Below are 7,818 nucleotides of genomic sequence, written 5' to 3' on the forward strand. Positions count from 1 at the left end.
ACCACCCGACCAGATAGGAGATTCAATTCATTACATTCCGCGATGGCAATACTATATGTAGGGAGCTTGAGTGACTCAACCTGCTAAGCCCCCCGATTGTTTGGATTTGGATTGGATTGAACATGCAGTTGAAGATGAAGAGGAGCATTACTAGTGGACACATTATAAGGTAGCTATAGCTGATATTGTGGCATAGGTTGGGAGAATTGTCCTAAAGGAGGAGGAGAAGGTCCATGCCAATTCTGGGACCAAGAAGGGTTTGGACAATATTGAGGGTACCATGGTTTCCAAGGCATTGAATATTGATAAGACTGTGATCATGAAGGTCAAAAAGGTACAAACTGAGGCCCAAAATTTAGATTATTAAAATATTGAGTAGGGTGTTGAGGTATACCATGATTCATGTTCTATGGCAGTCATTGCCATGGTTTCTTTGATCCCATAAAATACAATTGATAATTTCTTCATTTGTTCCCTAAAATATTGCCTTCAGCTGAGGAAGATATGGACAAGTGCTAGTGGAATGACTCTATTCACATATCACACAAGTCTCGATGGAATTCAAAGGGAATTCCTTCACCAAATGCTTCTTCCTGCATTGTGGACATAAAATGGACATAGCCTTCTCTGCTTCTATATTCTTTTGTTTCACTTGTAACACGTCCAACTATGATGATAGTGTGCCTTAGATATCGATTCGCAAATTATCCAGCAATTTCCCAATCTCTACTTTTGTAACTCCACCATTGGATGCCTTGAGAGTTCGGATTTCCTGCTTATGCCTCACAGCCCCTCATGAACACTTGATGCATAATTCACAAATGGAATCAAATTACTCCTGTGATATGTCTCCTTTCCCTACCACATTCAATAGTTCCAAAAATTCCTCCCCCAATGCCCAGAGAAAGATTATTTTCAAAATATTCTTATCCAGATCATGATAGCGTGATCTATGTAAACTATATTGAAAGTGCTCCACAAATTCCTCCATGTTCTTGTCCTTTCTTTGCATAATCTTAAATATTTATTCCTTCACATTGAAGTAGTCTTGATATTTATTAAGGAAAATCATCTTCATATATCCCCATGTAGCAATAGATTTTCCCCCTAAACCCATAAACTATCTCAAACTTGTGCCCTTCAAAGTAGCGGGGAATATCTTTAGTTTCTGAGCATCAGAAATATTCTCATACCCCCGATAAAAAATGTTGAATTAAAAAAGGAATGTTTCATGATCCTCAGAAGAAAGACCATGGAAATTAGGTAATTTTGTCAAAGGAATAGGCTTCATAAGTGCATCACCTCTGATATCTCTAATTGGAAATTCGATCAAAGAGGTTGCCTGAGCCATGAATATTTGCCAATACCCACTTGGAATATCAATAGGTTCTGGCTATGGTTGTTTTACAACAGGTGCTTGAGGTTGTTTAACATCACTCCTTTGATCAAATGACACAGAGGATTTCATCAAATCTTCTTCCTTTTAACTTGCAATATGAAGTTCCTCAGATCCTCTACTTTCTACTTCATCTTCCCTGAATTGCACTTCAATTATTGGGAAGGTTCTCATTGTGAAAGTAATTTCCCTCTAGATCTCGTATGAGATCTCACCCTAACAACAGATTGCGACAATGCTCCTGACTCGACTCTTCAAATGATCTCTTGGATGTAGGTGTTTCTTGCTATATCTCTCCCTCTTCTTTTCGGGGGTCTCCCTTTGCCACTTTTATTTGTATCTTTGATCATATAATAAGGAAATAAAAGGAAAGAATTCAAGAAAATTGAAATCTTAGGACCTAGAGTAGGGTACTATATTACCTCCCTAGTATGAGAGAGTGGCCCCTAAAAAGAAAGCAAAGAAAGAAAATAAATCAATCACAAAATTAAGCTCAGGACCTGAAATAGGGTGACATAAAAACTTCCCTTCCCAGGACAAGAGAGTGGTTCCTATGAAAAATAAAATAAGACAATCAAATCAACAAAAACGATCTAATGCTCAGGACTTGGAGCAGAGTGAAAAAATCCCTCCCTAGGACAAGAGATCAGTGCTATGATAAATAATGGTCGTACCTTCGCACCCTTAATAGCCTCCCTGAAAATGATGCCAAAATGTTGGTGTTCAGATATGAATCATGCAATTCACCCAATTCCACATTAATTTTCAACCCATGGATCTATGTGTTATTTCAAGGCTATCATGCAAAGTATATTATGTAGGCCATGATTTCCCTACCCAATACTGAACATTCAATTATGAACTTAACAATGTGTAATAGCAAGCAATAACTATAACATCAAATAAGAGTAACAATAGTAATGATTGTAATAGCAACAAGAGTAACAAAAAAGCAGACTCATAGCAACACACTGATAATCATTCACAACGATAAATAAATTAACTGAAATAAACCTATGAACACATTTATCCAACAACATCTAGTTAAGAGAGTGTTCCCAAGTTCCTGATCAGGGCCGTGGTGATATCAAGAAGTCACGAAATGCTCAGAAGATTAGAATTTCATTAATCAAAAGGATAATACATGTATGTTCTTATAGAATCAAAGTTAACGTAATTCCTTGCGATATTAACTCATGGCTTTACAGCCCCGTACATCTACTTATACAAATTGTTAACACTAACAACTCCTAGAATTACGGTAGTTGTCTGCCTACAATTACATAGTGATTTATTAAGTGAAATAGAATATAAAGATAGTAGTGTGTTGATTAAAATATTGATCCACCATTGTAGTTGATGTCTCAACATAGCGTTGCCAGCTAGATGGTCACCATTATAGAACCACGACCTTGATCATACTTCCTCCAAATCTGCAAGAATAATTGAATTAGAAAGCCACTTAGACACCAATCCCCTATGACTATGCTTCATTGATTAATGATTCATAACGACATGAAAAGAGGTATACCTATGCGGTTTAGAATGTAAATTGACCAACAATGGTGTAAAATGGATATAGGAAACAAGGTAAAAGGGTGGGTAAAAACATGCAAATTCAGCCACCAACAACTACAACTCATTGTTACAACTATGATGCTATGACACATTGCTGCAACTCGTGTTGCAACACTCGAAACTGAAATTTGACACTAGAACCATGAGCTAATGAAATATTAAGTTGATTAGAAACTTGAGCTTATTCTATTACACAAGTTGTTATTCCATTATTTCAAATTGGATCAATATTAGACATGATTATTTGAGTTGTTAATGATTATTTTTTAATTATGTATGGGTCAATCATTATTATGTGTATATATATATATATATATATGGATATAATTACCATGTTGGACCGGTAACTTGTTTCAAAGTAATCTTGGTGAGGCCCAAGATTGAACCTAGTGGTTGTACCTATAACACCAAGAGTATATCCAACAACCCATAAGCTATATATCAAACATTTATGACTTCGCAAGATTCTAGACTCCACAAGGGTGGCGGAGCTTACTTGAGCCTTATCACAACGGGCCAAATATGTCCCCCTGCATGATTTGAAGTTGGTTGGAGGGGATAACATTCCATTGTGAAAAGCACTCAATTGTCCCATGAGGAGACTATTGTTTTCTAATTATTAGCAAACCATATGATAAACTGGTGGATCTCATTTATTGGTTATAATTTTATTTCTAAACAAATGTTATGTATAAAAGGAGTTCTGATTTCATTTCATGGGAGAGAACTCTTAAATCAATGTCCAAATCATAATGAAATATTTTAATTATTAAAAAAATATTTTAAATTGTAATTTATTTATGGAGTTTATGATTTGATTGATTTTCTTTCTTTTTGCATATTTCTGAAATATTAATTTATTTTAATTATATGAGTTACTCGAACTGATTTATGTTGTCAATATAACAAGTGATGGTAAATATCAACACTCTATTCTATGGAGGCAGGGTCCACTCTAATAGAATAGAGTGTTGTATATTTATGTAGTTATCTTTCTAGTTGTGAAATTTAATTGATTAGTTATTTATTAATGTAGAATCTATTTTGTTTACTTCTATAATTAATTTATCGTTGTGTGATTTTATCTACTTACACATTCAATTATTTTTGCATAAATTTATTTACCCAATTGATTATTTGATATGTTTTTGTTTCATATTGGTTCACATCATCTATGTTATTGAATAAATGTGTTCAATGCAATGAGTAAATTTTTTTTGTTGCAGTGAGAAAAGAACCATCTTTGCAAGAATGTGTCCTTTCATTCATTTCTACCCATGGGATTTATGTACTGCAAGCATGTTTACTTTCACGTAAGTGTGTTTACTTTGTTGCAAGTGAGTTCAATTTCCTACAAGTATGTTTACCTTCCTGCTAGTATCTTTAGTTTTTATTTTTGATAATCTTGCCAAGCTTTTGAACTACCTATACTCCATCTGCAAAAGTAATCGTTGATACCACAACTACAAAACAAACCAATGAAACTAGAAAGTGTGATCTAGATATATAGTGAGAGGTTACTCACAAGTCCCATACAAGATCCAAATCAATAATTAAATGCATAGTATTTTGGTTTTCTTTCTAAGTAACTAGAAAGGTAATTAAAAAGCCCATTAGTAGAAAATGATAGAAGAAGGTGGATGGAGTTGATTTTGGTGATAGGGGAAAGGGTTTCATTGCAGCCAATTCCTTCAACTTGAGAGATTCCTTTAGGAATTAACTAGGCATTATGTCTTTCAACACTTCCATTTGATGAATACTTATTTTTATATAGCCATTTATATCTAATATTTTTTCATCTTTTTGGAAGAGGTACATGTTCCCAAGTATCATTCACCATCAAGGAACATTATTCTTCATTCCTTATTGTTTTCAAATCTATATGGCCTAAATCTTATACAAATATTTTTAGATCACGAGTCTCTAAAAATTGAGCCAAAAGAGAGGAGGCTCATTAGACCTATTAACAAGTAAAACATTAATCTATATGATCATCAGCCAGATCACCTACCACTTTTCATGTTGAATGGACCCATTAGTGAATTTGTTGGCACTAGTGTAGACCCATGCTTAATGGATTCATCTAGAGGAAGGTGAGTAAGTAGAGATGGATTTTTATTCTCATTTTAATCATTTGAAGAAGAAGAAAAATAGGAATGAAAGGTAACACAAACACCAAAGATGTGACATAGCTACAGAGAGAATAGATGTTGAATTAGCCTCACTAGAAAAAAAAAATTCATCAAATGTAACATCTCATTTAATGATTATTTCATTAGAGTGAGGTTGAAGAAATCTATAAATTTTTACATCTTCAAAATATCCAACAAAAACAAACTTCTCACTTTTATGTTTTAAATATTTCCTTTTTCCATTAGGAATGTGAGCCCATGTTGTACTATGAAAGATAGAGAAGTGATGAACATCTGGCATAATGTTAATCCATGCTTCTTCTGGTATCATATTCCTTAAAGTTTTTTGGAAGTGTAATTTACTATGTAATTTTCACAATTCATTACTTCCATCCAATAATGAAGACTTAATAACTTAGGTTGAATCATATAATTAGCCACTTTCTTTAATTTATGATTTTTTTGCTTTAGAAACACCATATTTTTGTGGTGTATATGGAATAGTCTCTTCCATTTGAATGCTCTATGTCATACAATAAGATGTGAATTTTTTGTTGACATATTCACCTCCATTATATGTTCTTAGCCTTTACAATTGATGTCCGTATTGTTGTTTTACAAGGGCCTTGTAAGATGAGAAAAAAGTAAAAAAAATCACTATTACATTTTAAGAAATAAAGCCAAATGCATCTAATAAATAAACCCAAATGCATCTAGATAAGTCATCAATGAAAGTTAAGAAGTACCTAAACCTAGAAAAAGAAAGAAAAGACCTTTTATTGTGAAAAAAGATACAAAGGAGAAGAATCATGACAAGAGGTACATTTATCAAAATTTCCTTGATGATGTTTCTCGAGAACACAACCCTCATAAACACATGTATAAACACCATCTTTGTGTTGGAAATGTGCTCTAATACCAATTTTTGGAAACCTTTGATCACTACTGAGAGGGGGAGTGAATTAGTAGTACGATCTTCTTATCATTTTTTTGCTTTTATTAACTTCTTACATAATCACACATATATGCATCAACAACACATTAGATTATCCATGCACATAAACATATAAGTAGTTAAATCATAAACCATGTGAGAAACATAAACAATAAACATGCACACAATCACATGATCACACATGAGACACAAGATTTCTAGTGGAAACCCTTCCAGGAGGAAAAACCACCCTTGGTATTGTTGCTCTGCTCTGAATTTCTATTATGTCAAGAAATTGATCTTTTACATAGTGTGTTGACTCCCATCAGAATGGAGACTTGATACATAACGCCAACACCCATTGGCTAGGAGATTCAATACTACTAGATCAATTTAGAATACTTTGTTCTCTACATGTCTCTATAGACTACCATTCACTGAAGGCCACCATGATCATTTGATCGTCGCCCAACTACCATTGGACTATATGTTATCACCAAAAAATTGATCATCTAGCCTAATTTACTAGATGGATTGAAGTACACCATGTAAAGCCAATTTTACCATAGTAAAATTGCTAAACCACCTTTGTTAAGTAACATATAATTAAACCCATGAAGAATAATTAAAATATAAATATTTATTGGATTTTCTTCTATGAATAATTAATTAAACCATTGTTCAATTATTATTCCTTGTCATATTTGACCCAATCATGAAAAATAAATAGATAAATCATTAATTACCTTATTTTTCTCTAAGAATAATTAATAAATCATTAACTAATTATCATTATTTGTCAGATTTGACTAAATCCCTTAGGAATAATTAAATAAATCATTATTTGTTTATTATTACTTAACTAATTCCTTGAGATGATAAATAAATCATTTATTTATTACTTCTAAATAAAAGTTTAAGTACTTTTTCCCTCCTAAACAAATATAATAAAATATTCCAGGTGGTTATTCCAAGAATGTGATCAATAATATTTTATTAATTCTCATTATTCAAGGATAACTCAATATTTTGTTATAAATAGAAGGGTGTCCCATTCATTATTCACTTTTGATTATTTTCATTGTTGCACTCACTATTGTAACACTAATTATTTTCATTTTCGCACACCATATTTTTGTTGGGTTTACAGATTATAGAGGAGAGAGACTCTACACAAGTTGAAGACATTTTAGGATAGCCTAGAAGCCATCCCATAGAGGGGGACCGATAACATCTATTTGTTCCATTAACAGGTGTTATAATAAAAACTATTCTTTGTATATTTGGTTTCCATTAGATGATTGGAGTTATTACTCTTTCTTTTTGTTGTTTAACTATGATTGTGGCATAGATTCGGACTTTGGCAAGTTTTGTTTCTATCAGTTGCTGCAGATCTAAAATGTTTAGCAACCATTTATATTGTTGAGATTGTTTGTCATCCACAATCTTAAGTGGGTTATTTATGTATATCTTTGAGAATAAAACACTACAACAAAATTGGCAACTCTGCTAGGCTTTATACTTCAGATCCAGAAACCTCGGTGACCTTTGGTTTTCACCTTAGGGTTTCTTCTTTTTTCAATTCTATTAATGTTTCCTAGTTTTTTAACCCCATATCTATTAAATTTATGACTTCTGCAACCTTTCTAGTCGTTTCCGCAAGTCAGAGGAACTAGCCGCGATAAAGGTGACACTTTTTTTCGAGATTTGCCGACCGGGATTGACAGAGTAGAAATTGCACTTTTTGGCCCAAAAAGTGCGATCTGGAGGCCAGATCG

This window comes from Pinus tabuliformis, chromosome 7, assembly GCF_031772625.1.
Source record: "Pinus tabuliformis cultivar Carrire ecotype Pingquan chromosome 7, CPIR1, whole genome shotgun sequence".
NCBI classification, from domain to species: Eukaryota; Viridiplantae; Streptophyta; class Pinopsida; order Pinales; family Pinaceae; genus Pinus; species Pinus tabuliformis.